Genomic DNA, 13,554 nt, shown 5'->3' on the forward strand with positions numbered 1-13,554 from the left:
GCACCATGGTTAAAAGAAGCTGATCTATAACGCTTCCACATACATACAATAGATATAATGGGGTTAATTTACTAAAACTGGAGAGTGCAAAATCTGGTGCAGCTGTGTATGGCAGCCAATCAGCTTCTAACTTCAGCTTGTTCAGATAATTTTTGATACAAAAAATTGAAAGCTTTTTGGTTTCTATGCAGAGCTGTTTTAGAAAAATCAACGCCAGTGTGTTCTGGATAAAGCTGCTTCTATGTAGTGTAATCACTGCCTGAATGTTTATTACATTTTGTTGGTAACTAAGTAGCCCTAAAGTTTTTTTTAATGAAGTTCTTCTTTAAGGATCCATGCACATTACCATTTTTTTAAGATCTAGAAGCTGTTATTAGTTGCAGGGCTTTTTTTCAGGGGGAACTTGGGGGAACTCCACCACCTCTGGCTCAGACCCTTTGGTGCCTGCTCACTACAATCACTTGTAGACACAGAAGTCTGGTTTCTGTGTTTACAAGTGACAGCTCTGCACTCTGTGTGTAACCCCCCCCCCCCCCCATGAACTCTGCACTCTGTATGTAATGCAATCCTGGTATTTAATGCACCTTTAAGACCCTTCTACTGTTTGTGAAATCTGAACAGGTCGTGGTTGAGTTCCTGCACCTATTTTCTGAGAAAAAAAGCCCTGATTAGTAGACATGTGCAGAACCGAAAAATGTGTTTTGTTTCATTTCAGATATATTCGTTATTTCGTTTGGTTTTCAAATTCATTTAGTTTTGTTTTCGGGAAATGTTTTGTTTTCATTAAATTTTGTTTTGTTTTCATTAAATTTTGCTTTATTTATTAATTTCGAAATTTTTGAATTAGAACAATTCGAATTTGGATCGGTCTAAAAATTATCGGCCAATTCGAATTCTATGTGAAAAATAGCTGGTTGTTAGGCAGTGGGCTGGAAAGCCGGCCACCACATTCTTAACAACCGATGATTGATCAGCTGTCAGTGGGCTTCCCAAAATCTAAACAAAATAATGCAGGCATTAGAAAATTCCCCCATAAAAACAGCATGGGTTCCCCCCAATCCATACCAGACCCTTATCCGAGCATGCATCTTATATAGATAAGGGGTTAAGACACCCGATGACATCACCTGGTGGCCCTGTACCTTTGTGACATTGCCGACGCAGCAAGCACTGTTCGGTGATTTCATAAGGGGGCAGGTTCACCCACTGACATCATTGGGTGAAGCTGTCCCTTAGCTATTGAAGAAATCTCAAGTGGAGTGGAGTTTGATTTTTCTTTATTCAGGTCTGGCGGTGCAGCAGGCGGCGTGATTGACGATAGATCTACATCTAGGGACATTGGATTGGATTGGAATAAATGCTTATAGAGCGCCGAATGCGAGTTGTGAAACTCGCGTCTAAGCGCTTACCAACAAGCTGGGGGTATCCAGTTCCCAGGAGCAAAAAGAAGAAACTAGGACATCTAAGTAAAAGAGGGGAACAGACAAGAAATAAACAGAAATATAAAAAGAAGGGAGGGGAGGGGGGGGGTGGCAGGGCACATAAAGCCTATCCCTACTCCCTGACCATGGACCGCAGCCTGGGATTAAGGCAGCGTCCTGCTAAGGGCTTGGAAGGCCAAGTATCTATCCGTAGGTTTGTGAAAAAAGCAGTGTTTTTAAGCCCTTATGGAAGGCCATCAAGGGGGAGGATGCTCGGAGCTGATGAGGGAGCTGGTTCCAAAGAGAATTCCCCAGTGTTTGGAGCCGACGGCTACCTTTTGAAGCTGATCGACTAGATTGAATAATCGCTAACAGGGCGTCAGTCGAACAAAGCTCTCTGGGGGAACAGTAGTGTTGTGTCATATTCGATAAGTACATTGGACCTAGTTGCTAATAGGCCCGAAACACCAGACAGAGTGCCTTAAACTCGACCCGTTTTGCTATCGGGAGCCAGTGTAGATTCTTAAGCACCGGGGAGATGTGATTCCGCCTTGGGCAGTTTGTGACTAGTCTTGCAGCATGATTCTATGTGATCTGCGATCTGTGATCTTTTTTTTTAATAAAGCAAATGGTCAAAAACGTGAGTACTGTCTTTATTCTCTTTTTACACTTTTTGGTGAATAGGTGGGGGTACTGTACATTTCAGCTGTCAGTGGGGAAGCCTGCTGACAGCTGATTAGTCATCGGTTGTTAAGGATGCGGCGGCCGACTTCCTGACTCCCTGCTTTACAACCAGCTATTCTTCACACCAAATTCAAATCGGTCGATCACCAAATTCTAATCGTTCTGAAAATGTAGAATTTGTTCAAAAATTATTAAATGAAACAAATTTTAACAAATTTCAACAAAATGCATTACTATTTCATTTGAAGTTTCCGATATATTCGAATCCCTGACTAACTAAAAATGTGTGCGAATTTATTTGGACCGAAAATCAATTGGACATATCTAGTTATTTGCATTTTTCTGCACCTATAAGCTAAATAATTTGCCAGCAGAAAAAAATGCTGGATGCTCCTAAAACTTTTTTTTCTTCGTGTACTGCAAACATTTTAATGCTAATGCTCCTAAAAGCTTCTAAATACTTCCAAAAGCTACTAAATTGCCACTAGAAGCTGGCACAGAAATGCTATTATCAGCATTTTTCATCCAGCATTTTTTTCTAGCTTTTTTTGAGCTTATGCAAAAACACTAGTGTGCATGGAGCCTCATGCCTAGTACACACGAGAGGATTTATCCGCGGAAACGGTCCTCCTCCTCTGGCGGATTTTGATCTCCTGGTTGTACTAACCAGGAGATCAAAATCCCAGCGGAATTCCGTCTGCGGTGACGCGTCGCCGCGATCATCATCGCGGCGACGTACGCGACGCTGTGATATAAGGACTTCCACGCATGCGTCGAATCATTACGACGCATGCAGGGGGATGGATTCGGACGGATTGATCCGGTGAGTCTGTACAGACCAGCGGATCAATCCGTTGGAATGGATTCCAGCGGATAGATTTCTTAGCATGTTAGGAAATTTGTATCCGCTGGAAATCCATCCCCGGGGACAAAAATCCGCGGAAACAGATCCGCTGGATTGTACACACCAGGGGATCTATCCGCTGAAACCGGTCAGCGGATCAATTTCAGCGGATCGATCCTCTCGTGTGTACGGGGCCTTAAAGGGTAACTTCTATTTCACTGAAAAGAAAAGCTAATAAAAAAATATATAGCATATACAATTGTGACACAGGTCATAAATAACTAAATGTTATTAGAAATTACCTTTCTTTTCTTTTACAAAAGTTTTATTGACAGTAAGCAAACTGTATATACAAAGAAAGCCAACAGATGGTAATTTCAACATTTCAAATAATAGAAAATGTACATATCCACTGAATAGAATATTAAGGACATAACTGTGGATGGTACAACAAAATTTATATGCAAACACATTTAGGAAACGAACAAATGAAAGGCTGCCATGTAGGGTTCAGTGCTAAAAACACAAAGTGGTCAAATCGGGACCCAGGTGTAATGAGCAGCAGGATATCTTCAGCAGAAAAGGTAGTGAGAGAATACTTCTATTAAATTGGCAGCCTAAACCAGTCGATATCAAGGATGGGAAAAGAAGAAACAATGGGGAGGAAAAGGCATAAGAAAAAGAGAGAGAGGTCCCAGGGAATTTCAATAAACATAGAATCAGATATGTAAGAGAAGGTGGTCAAATCTGGATGGATGGGCATAAAGAATGCCAAGGTATTGGTATACGAAGTATAGCCTCATATAGGTTTCTTTTTAAATTGGAGTAAAATAGTGAATGTAGTAGCCTGTATACCCTGATCCACAGTCTGCTCACCCTTGGACACGTCCACAAAATGTGCACCATTGTGCCTGTTTGAGCACAATCATGAAAGCATAATGGAGAATACTGTTCCTCAATAGTTACTGTTCCTCAATTGACCTCAATAGTTAGCATACTATCAGGGCCCTTATGTCCTGTATTGGCCGTATTCACGCAGTCAAGATGATTATTCTCCGGTAGATCCTTTATTTTTAAAGACCCTGTGTCACGTACATGATGGTGATGAGCCCGAATTGCAGAGGTCGGCCTCCCTTACAGCTCCCACTCGTGGCCCCCTGATAGGATAACAGAAGGCACAGGAGTAAGGAGGGGTACGGGTGCCTGGCAGGATCAACAGGAAGAGGTAGTGGGTCAGTCTAGTAGAAGCTTCCTTGCAGGAACTGGAATACTGGAACTGGATCAGCTCAGCAGACAGGATAGGTCCAATAGACTGGATCAGCTTAGCAGACTGGAAACCCACACCAGACAGGATCAGCTCAGCAGAGAGGATAGGTCCAATAGACTGGATCAGCTTAGCAGACCGGATCAGCTCAGCAGACAGGATAGGTCCAATAGACTGGATCAGCTTAGCAGACTGGAAACCCACACCAGACAGGATCAGCTCAGCAGAGAGGATAGGTCCAATAGACTGGATCAGCTTAGCAGACCGGATCAGCTCAGCAACTGCACTGGAACTAGGACAAACTGGAATCGTTCAGCTGGACTGGAACTAGGACAAACTGGAATCGTACAGCAGATCGGGAACCGCAAAATCTAAGTCGCCTGTTTCTGGCAGGATCTTCATGACATTGCCCCCCCCCCCCCAAGGGTCAGCCTCCGGATGCCCATTCTGGCAAACTTCTCAGGGTGAGATCTCTTAAAGGATTGTACCAAACTCTTAGCGTGGATGTTCCCCTCGGGCTCCCACAAATTTTCTTCAGGTCCGTACCCCTTCCATTTTATAAAAAACTGATTCTGGTTCCTTCTCCTTCTGTAGTCCAGGATAGCCTCCACTTCGAATTATTCTTCTACATCTACAATGACAGGATCAGGGGGGGAAGTACTCCGATTTGGAAAAGGATTGGGAATAGAAGGTTTTAACAGCGATACGTGAAATACAGGATGGACCCTTAATGAATCTGGGAGTTCTAATTCGTAAGCTACTTCGTTGATTCTCCTCCTAACCGGAAATGGCCCTAAAAATTTGGGGCCCAGCTTCTTCGAAGGACATGCCATCCTCAAATTCGTTGTGGATAATCACACCAGGTCAACAGGAGACAATATTAATTCACCTTGTCTCTTCCTGTCAAAGGCTGTTTTGTTGTGTTCCTGAGTCTTGGTCATGGTTTCCTGCAAAAGCTGGTTATTGGTAGAGAAGAAATTAATTTTATCCTGGACTGCTGGTACTGTACATTCAGGAAGTGAATTGGGCAGAAATGAGGGATGGAAGCCAAAATTGGCGAAAAAGGGTGTTTGTTTGGTAGCGGAGTGGATGGAGTTATTGTAGGCGAATTCGGCCAATGGAAGCAGAGAAATCCAATCATCTTGTGCAAAAGAGGAAAAGCAGCGTAGATACTGTTCGAGAGTTTGATTCGTCCTCTGTTTGCCCATTGGTCTGGGGATGATAAGCGGAGGAAAAGGACAGTTCAATGTCCAGGGCCTTACAGAGGGACCTCCAGAATCGGGAGGTAAATTGCACCCCCCGATCTGAGACGATGTTAGCTGGTACCCCGTGGAGTCTGATGATTTCCTTAATGAATGCCTGCGCTGTTTCAGAAGCTGAGGGAGTGCCTTTCATTGGAATAAAATGTGCCATCTTTGACAGACGATCAACTACCACGAAGATAGTGGTATGATCTTCTGCCGGAGGTAATTCAACGATAAAGTCTATGGATAACATTCTCCATGGTCTATCTGGGACAGACAAGGGCTTTAGAAGACCCCAAGCCTTGGTTCTATGGGTCTTGTTTCTGATACAAGTAGTGCAGGATTCAACATACTTTTTACAATCTACCCGTAACTGAGGCCACCAAAAGGTATGCTGTACCAAATCGGTGGTTTTGGTTACGCCAAAATGCCCGGCTAATGCATGGTCATGCAAAGTTCCAAGACAGATACTCGTAGGCTTTCGGGAGTGTAGATCTTGTCTTCGTGCCAAAATACCCCATCCTTGAACTGCAGTCCTGATTCAGAAGGAGGTGTCTGCCCTGTGGAGGCTTGCTTAATTCGGGAAAGCAGATTTTCCTGAAGAAGAAGAAAGTTGCCAGGGGCAAGGATGGTATCCGGGGTAGCAATTTCTTTTGACTTGTGAAACATCCGGAACAGGGCATCAGGTTTAGTATTTTTGGAACCTGGCCGATACGTGACATGGAAGGAAAATCTGGAGAAAAAGAGCGCCCATCTGGCTTGGCGTGGCCTCAACCTCTTTGCAGACCTCAGATATTCCAGGTTCTTGTGGTTGGTGAATATTAGGATTGGATGGGCAGCTCCCTCCAGCAGGTAGCGCCACTCCTCCAGTGCAGATTTTATTGCCAATAATTCCCGATCCCCTACATCATAGTTCTTCTCTGCTGTTGAGAGTTTATGTGAGAAAAAGGCTACTGGATGAAGTTGGGCCTTGGTTCCTTGTCTTTGGGAAAGTATTGCTCCTACGGCAATTTCAGACGCGTCTACCTCAAGAACAAATGGTAGAGAGGAATCTGGGTGTCCCAAAACAGGAGCAGAGGTAAAGAGTTCCTTAAGGGCCTCAAAGGCTCCTTGGGCCTCAGGGGACCAATGGAAGCGGGTTCCCTGTTTGGTCAATTGGGTGATTGGTGCAATGATGGCCGAGAAGCCTTTGATAAACTTGCGGTAGAAGTTGTCGAAACCAACGAAACGTTGGATTCCCTTTTTGTCTGCTGGGACTGGCCAGTCCAGGAGAAATCTTCTGGGGGTCCATCTTGATGCCTTCACTGGAGATGATTAACCCCAGAAATTGTATACTTTCCTGTTCAAATTCGCACTTTTCAGCTTTCGCATATAAACCATGTTGACGAAGACGGCCCAGTACGCTTCTGACATGCCTGCGGTGGAATTCAAGGGAAGAAGAAAAGATTAGAATATCATCCAGGTAGACGATAACAAATAAGTCCAAAAAGTCTCGGAGGACATCGTTGATAAAATACTGAAAAGTAGCAGGTGCATTGCACAATCCGAAGGGCATCACCAAGTACTCAAAGTGCCCGAATCGAGAACGGAAGGCCGTCTTCCACTCGTCCCCATCCCTGATGCGGACTAGATTATAGGCGCCACGGACGTCAAGTTTGGTGAAAACCGTGGCGGCCCCCAGCCTCTGGAATAACTCTGGCACCAGGGGAAGAGGATAACGGTTCTTTACAGTGATTTTGTTTAATTCCCTGTAGCTGACACAAGGTCGAAGGGTATGGTCTTTTTTCTCGACAAAGAAGATGCCTGCACCTGCTGGAGATGTGGACGGGCGAATAAACCCCTCCTTTAGGTTTTCATCTATGTATTCCTTCAATGCCCCTTGTTCTACCTCTGTCAAGGGGAAAATCCTACCAAAAGGGATTTCGGCCCCAGGAAGCAGCTCAATAGGACAGTCGTAGGCTCGATGGGGTGGTAGAGCCTCTGCCCTTTGTTTACTGAATACGTCCAGAAAATCATGGTAGGCTTCGGGAATAGACTGGCATATTTCGGCTTCATATTCCAGGCATAGTAAGGTAGATAGCCCATGAGGATCTGGGGGCCCACAGAACTGCTGGCAGTATGGTGAAGAAAAGGTAACCTCCCCTGTGGCCCAGTTGATGGCAGGGTTGTGGACTTGTAGCCAGGGCATGCCAAGGATTACAGGAAATATTGGGGAGGAGATTATGTCCATACGTAAAAGTTCATGGTGGGAACTGGAGATAACGGCATGTATCGAAGCAGTCTCTAGAACTACAGGGCCTGATTTGATAGCAGACCCGTCAGCCAAATGAACAGAAAGTCCATGGGTCTTGGGAAGGAGAGGAATTTGGTGTTTAGCAGCAAAAGATGAGTCCATGAAACAGCTACAGGCCCCGGAGTCAATAATGGCAGGTGTTAGCAGAGTCTTTCCTGGAAGCTGGAATGACACAGAAAGGGCAAGGTGAGATGCAGGCTGGGTAATAAAGTCTGTATGGCTAGGAGACATGGAGAGACACTTACGGAGCTTTAGAGGACAGTTCCTGACATAGTGGCCGGGTCCACCGCAGTACAGACACAGATTATTTACACAATGTCGTTGACGCTCTTCAGGAGTAAGGGAAGGACGAAGGACGCCCAGCTGCATGGGCTCAGGTGTGTCAGCTGTAGGGGCTAGAGATGCAATGGGTACTGGGTGTAGATGACTTGGGGCCTTGGGAAGCATCCAGGTTGGACAAGAAAACCCCGTAGCTCTCTCAGCCCTTCGCTCTCTTAGGCGTCGATGGATTTGTATGGCTAAATCGATCAGCGCATTCAAAGTCTGTGGAACCCCAACCCCAAGCCAGTTCATCTTTCAGAGGATCTGATAGTCCCATGCGGAACTGGTAACGAAGAGCAGCGTTGTTCCAGTCTGTATCTGCGCTCCACCGCCTAAACTCAGCAACATAGTCCTGCCCTGCGACCCTGCTGAAGGGTACGTAAAGCAGCTTCTGCTGTTGCTGAAAGCTGGGGGTCTTTGTGAAGCTGTGCCATAGTGTCAAAGAAGGTGGTAAGGTTGGTCACGGACTCATCCTTTCGTTCTAGGAGGCGGTGGGCCCAGGTTTGGGGTTCTCCAGTAAGTAAGGAGATCACAAAGCCCACTTTGGTGACTTCCAGAGAGAAGGTTCGTGGCTGAAGGGCGAAATACAGCTCACAGGAATTACGAAAAGCCCTGACGCTACTTCGATTTCCAGAGAACTTTTCAGGTTTGGGGACCCTGGGTTCCGGAGGAAGCATCACCACAGTTGGTGTCGATCCTGTCCCAGCAGAAGAGGTGGATGCGTGGGAAGATCCCTGGGCTCCAGTGGGGTTGGACAGAACCAGCACCCGTTCTTCTAGCTGGGTGTAGCCGTGCTGAAGATTCTTAACTGCTTCAGTTAAACCAGCCAGGTGCTGATACAGTTCTTCCATAGGGGAGACTCTCTGCTCGGGCTCACACATAGCTGTCTGCTACTGTCACGTACCTGATGGTGATGAGCCCGAATTGCAGAGGTCGGCCTCCCTTACAGCTCCCACTCGTGGCCCCCTGATAGGATAACAGAAGGCACAGGAGTAAGGAGGGGCACGGGTGCCTGGCAGGATCAACAGGAAGAGGTAGTGGGTCAGTCTAGTAGAAGCTTCCTTGCAGGAACTGGAATACCGGAACTGGATCAGCTCAGCAGACAGGATAGGTCCAATAGACTGGATCAGCTTAGCAGACTGGAAACCCACACCAGACAGGATCAGCTCAGCAGAGAGGATAGGTCCAATAGACTGGATCAGCTTAGCAGACCGAATCAGCTCAGCAGACAGGATAGGTCCAATAGACTGGATCAGCTTAGCAGACTGGAAACCCACACCAGACAGGATCAGCTCAGCAGAGAGGATAGGTCCAATAGACTGGATCAGCTTAGCAGACTGAATCAGCTCAGCAGACAGGATAGGTCCAATAGACTGGATCAGCTTAGCAGACTGGAAACCCACACCAGACAGGATCAGCTCAGCAGAGAGGATAGGTCCAATAGACTGGATCAGCTTAGCAGACCGGATCAGCTCAGCAACTGCACTGGAACTAGGACAAACTGGAATCGTTCAGCTGAACTGGAACTAGGACAAACTGGAATCGTACAGCAGACTGGAGCAGCACAGAAGGTCAGACAAGCCGGGTCAGATATCGGGGCGGACAGCGAGGTACAGAGGTGCAGACAGAAGGGTAGTCAGAACAGGCCAAGGATCAGGTGCAGGCGGATGGCTGGAATAGTCGCAGCCGCGATCGGGAACCGCAAAATGAAAGTCGCCTGTTTCTGGCAGGATCTTCATGACACCCTGCCTGTTCAAGTCCCAGCATTCTACTTGTGTCTTCTCCAGAACAGACTCCTCTCTTTCATTTGGACCCACAAGCGTCCCAGGGTCTCCCGCTCCATTCTATACAGTACAGTTGTGTTCAAAATTATTCAACCCCCCAATGCTGTAAAGGGTTTTAGGGAATTTAGTGTACATTTGTAATTGTATTCAGAATGAAATCCTACAAGGACTTCTTAAAGAACCATATGCAACTAAAATAACATCAATCGGTTTTGTAATACAGTAGTAAATGTTTCTTTTGTGAATACTTCATTTACACAATTATTCAACCCCTTAAAGAGTACCACTCTGAAGAACAGAGGTTCATTGAAGTGTATTCAATCAGGTATTGAAAACACCTGTGGATGTCAGGGAGCAGCAATAAAGCCTAATAAGCATTAATTAGGCAGCTTTAAAATGACTGTGATACTCAGCTCCTTTTAGACATTTACTGGTGTGGTTACAAACATGGTGAAGTCAAGAGAATGGTCCAGGAAGACAAGAGAAGAGGTGATTACTCTTCACAGGAAGGGCAATGGCTATAAGAAGATTGCAAAGATGTTAAACATACCAAGAGACACCATAGGAAGCATCATTCGCAAATTGAAGGCAAAGGGCACTGTTGAAACGCTACCTGGTCGTGGCAGAAAGAAGATGCTGACTTCGACTGCTGTGCGCTACCTGAAGCGTAGAGTGGAGAAAAGTCCCCGTGTGACTGCTGAGGAACTGAGAAAAGATTTGTCAGATGTGGGTACTGAAGTTTCTGCTCAGACAATACGGCGCACACTGCGTAATGAAGGCCTCCATGACAGAACTCCCAGGCGCACCCCCTTGCTGTCTCCAAAGAATAAGAAGAGTCGACTGCAGTATGCCAAAAGTCATGTGGACAAACCACAGAAGTTTTGGGATTGTGTTCTGTAGACTGATGAAACTGTTTGGGCCCATGGATCAACGCTATGTTTGGAGGAGGAAGAACAAGGCCTATGATGAAAAGAACACCTTGCCTACTGTGAAGCATGGCGGGGGGTCAATCATGCTTTGGGGCTGTTTTGCTTCTGCAGATACAGGGAAGCTTCAGCGTGTGCAAGGTACCATTAATTCTCTTCAGTACCAGGAGATAGTGGATAACAATGTGATGCAGTCCGTCACAAACCTGAGGCTTGGGAGACGTTGGACCTTTCAACAGGACAATGATCCCAAGCATACCTCCAAGTCCACTAGAGCATGGTTGCAGATTAAAGGCTGAAACATTTTGGAGTGGCCATCGCAGTCACCAGACTAAAATCCGATTGAGAACCTCTGGTGGGACTTAAAGAAAGCAGTTGCAGTGCGCAAGCCTAAGAATGTGACTGAACTGGAGGCTTTTGCCCATGACGAATGGGCGAAGATACCCGTAGATCGCTGCAAGACACTTGTGTCAAGCTATGCTTCACGTTTTAAAGCTGTTATAACTGTAAAAGGATGTTGTACTAAGTACTAAGATTGAATGTCACTTGGGGGTTGAATAAAACTGATAATGATGTGAGCACAGAAAAGACATTTGTGGTTATTTCATTATAAATGTTATGTTATATTTGTCTGACCTACACGTGCCTCTTTGATTTAATTGTAAGCAGGATGACTGAATGATCAAAATCAATGTAAGACTGGCCAAAACAATCAATTTCAGTGGGGGTTGAATAATTTTGAATACAACTGTATGTCCATAGACTCTGAGGTTGACTGGACATTTGAAACATTGCTAAATACTATCAAAGGCACAAATCTCTCAACTTACTATGCTCCACGCCTTGTCTAATATCCCTCTTTGGGTCCTCTTAGAGGTCCCAAACTGCATGCTAGTCCCCATTTCCGCCCTTTTGTGTCTCCCTCCTAAACTACTTCCCCCCCTCTGTTAGCCCCCTAATGAAAACTGCGGGACTTGGTATGGTATTCCTGCAAACTCATGTTGCCGTTTCTCCCACTGCTCCCTCTCCTGAACAACTCTATGTTTCCTCCTGGCTTAGAACAACCACACGTTTTCTCATGTTGACCTACCCATGGGTTGTCGCAGGTCCGACATTTTCTCGGATCACGCATCTTCTTTTCCTGGTCCTCGATCCAAAAGACCCACAAAGCTCCTTTGGTCAAATTCTTTTTCTATATTCAGCTGCCGCATTGGATAACCTCCTTTTATCACCATGTCACTTGCCCATACCAGAAAACCACCTTTGAACATACTCCCCAAGTGCCTCTGGCACCATTTCTACGATATTCCTCCCTCAACTCTAGCAGCACCTCTGCTTCCCTCTCCTATGTGCTCAAGTAGGAGCAAAGCCTATCCCCAATTGACCTTACAGATTGGCCTTACCTAGCATAGCAAAGTGCTCCTTCAAAACAGCTATGCTAGAGGCAGCCTACAAGGTCCTCCTTTGATGGTATTGAGTCCCAGCTTGCATCGCCAAGTCTAATCCATCCCAAAGTGATAGATACTTTCATAGATGTGGTCAACGAGGAGACAAAATCCATATTTGGTGGTCCTGTCCCCACTTGGTTGGATTCCAGTCAAGGGTTTACAGGCTTCTGTTCACCTTTTTCACGTACCCATCCACAAGGACGCCAAACTACCATTGCTCCGTTGTCCGATCCCAGGCCGCGTTTTCAATCAGCAAAAATTGGCTGTTTCGTAGAAGTGAAGAGCACCTTGATGACCCTCGTGATCCACAAAAAAATGTCAAGTATCCTCAATGATACTCATGCTAAATAACTTTTACGTGTGGACTCCGTGGTGGTCTTACGCCTTTCCAATCCTGCGCCCAACCAGCTTAGTCCTCCTGAACTAGTCCTCTTTAACCCCCAGCCTGGGAGAACTCCTCTCCCTTTCCTCTGCTCCTCTCCTATGCTCCTCTGTCTCTTATTACTCCACTTTTCCTCTCTGGACTTCCTGTCTGCCACTTTGTTTTTCTTTCCCTCTTTTAGCCTCCTGCTTTAATTAACAATTCCCCCCTTTTTACTTATCAATTTTTTTCCTTTTAGTTTTGGTTACCCCACTTTTGGCAGACACGTCTGCCCCCTTTGCTTACCTTAGCCCCTCAGTTTTGTGGCTTGGGCATTGGTCCCCAACCTGGGTCTGGGGATCATGGTTCGTTAATAATCTGTACTTTATGACACATCTTTTTCTCTGTATTAATGCAAATTCTGCATTGTGTCTGGTGTTCATATCCCCTGCGTGGGAATTTTATATTTGTTCTTTATATGCTAATAAAAATCATTGTACCAGAAAATGATAAAAATTGTATTTGGGTATAGTGTTGCATGACCACGCAATTTTCATTCAAAGGGTGAAAGCGCTGAAATCTGGAAATTGGCCTTGTCAGGAAGGGGGTATAAGTGCCCTTAAAAACCTGAGCCACAGACACCTGATGGTGAATGGCCCAAGATGCCCCCACACACCTGGTAGTGAGCACTCTCACCAAAAAGGGGTTTGGACCTTGCCCTTTCAAGCCATAGGCTTGAATAATTAACTGGTGGATTAAAAAAATAGTGGATGCCTTCTGCCCTTCCTGGGCTCTGTTGGCAGCACAAACCAGGATTCCTGACCTGCGCCAATAATTCAAGTAAATTCTTACTGCCTGAACTACCTCCAGGGTATGCAGCGATCTTACTCCTGCCATCTGAGGGTTAGAAACGAAAGGCAAGACACTGTCCTGATTCAAGTGAAAACTAGAAACCACTCTTGGC

The 13,554-nt window shown here is 45.7% G+C and overlaps 1 protein-coding gene across 3 annotated transcripts in view; it reads right to left on the reverse strand.

The window, feature by feature from the left end:
* Positions 1-13,554, reverse strand: part of LOC120921091 (NACHT, LRR and PYD domains-containing protein 3-like) — a 123,218-nt gene that overhangs the window by 67,134 nt on the left and 42,530 nt on the right. The gene's annotated exons all lie outside the window — the stretch shown is intronic.

The sequence above is a fragment of the Rana temporaria genome, chromosome 13 (genome assembly GCF_905171775.1).
Source record: "Rana temporaria chromosome 13, aRanTem1.1, whole genome shotgun sequence".
Classification (NCBI taxonomy): Eukaryota; Metazoa; Chordata; class Amphibia; order Anura; family Ranidae; genus Rana; species Rana temporaria.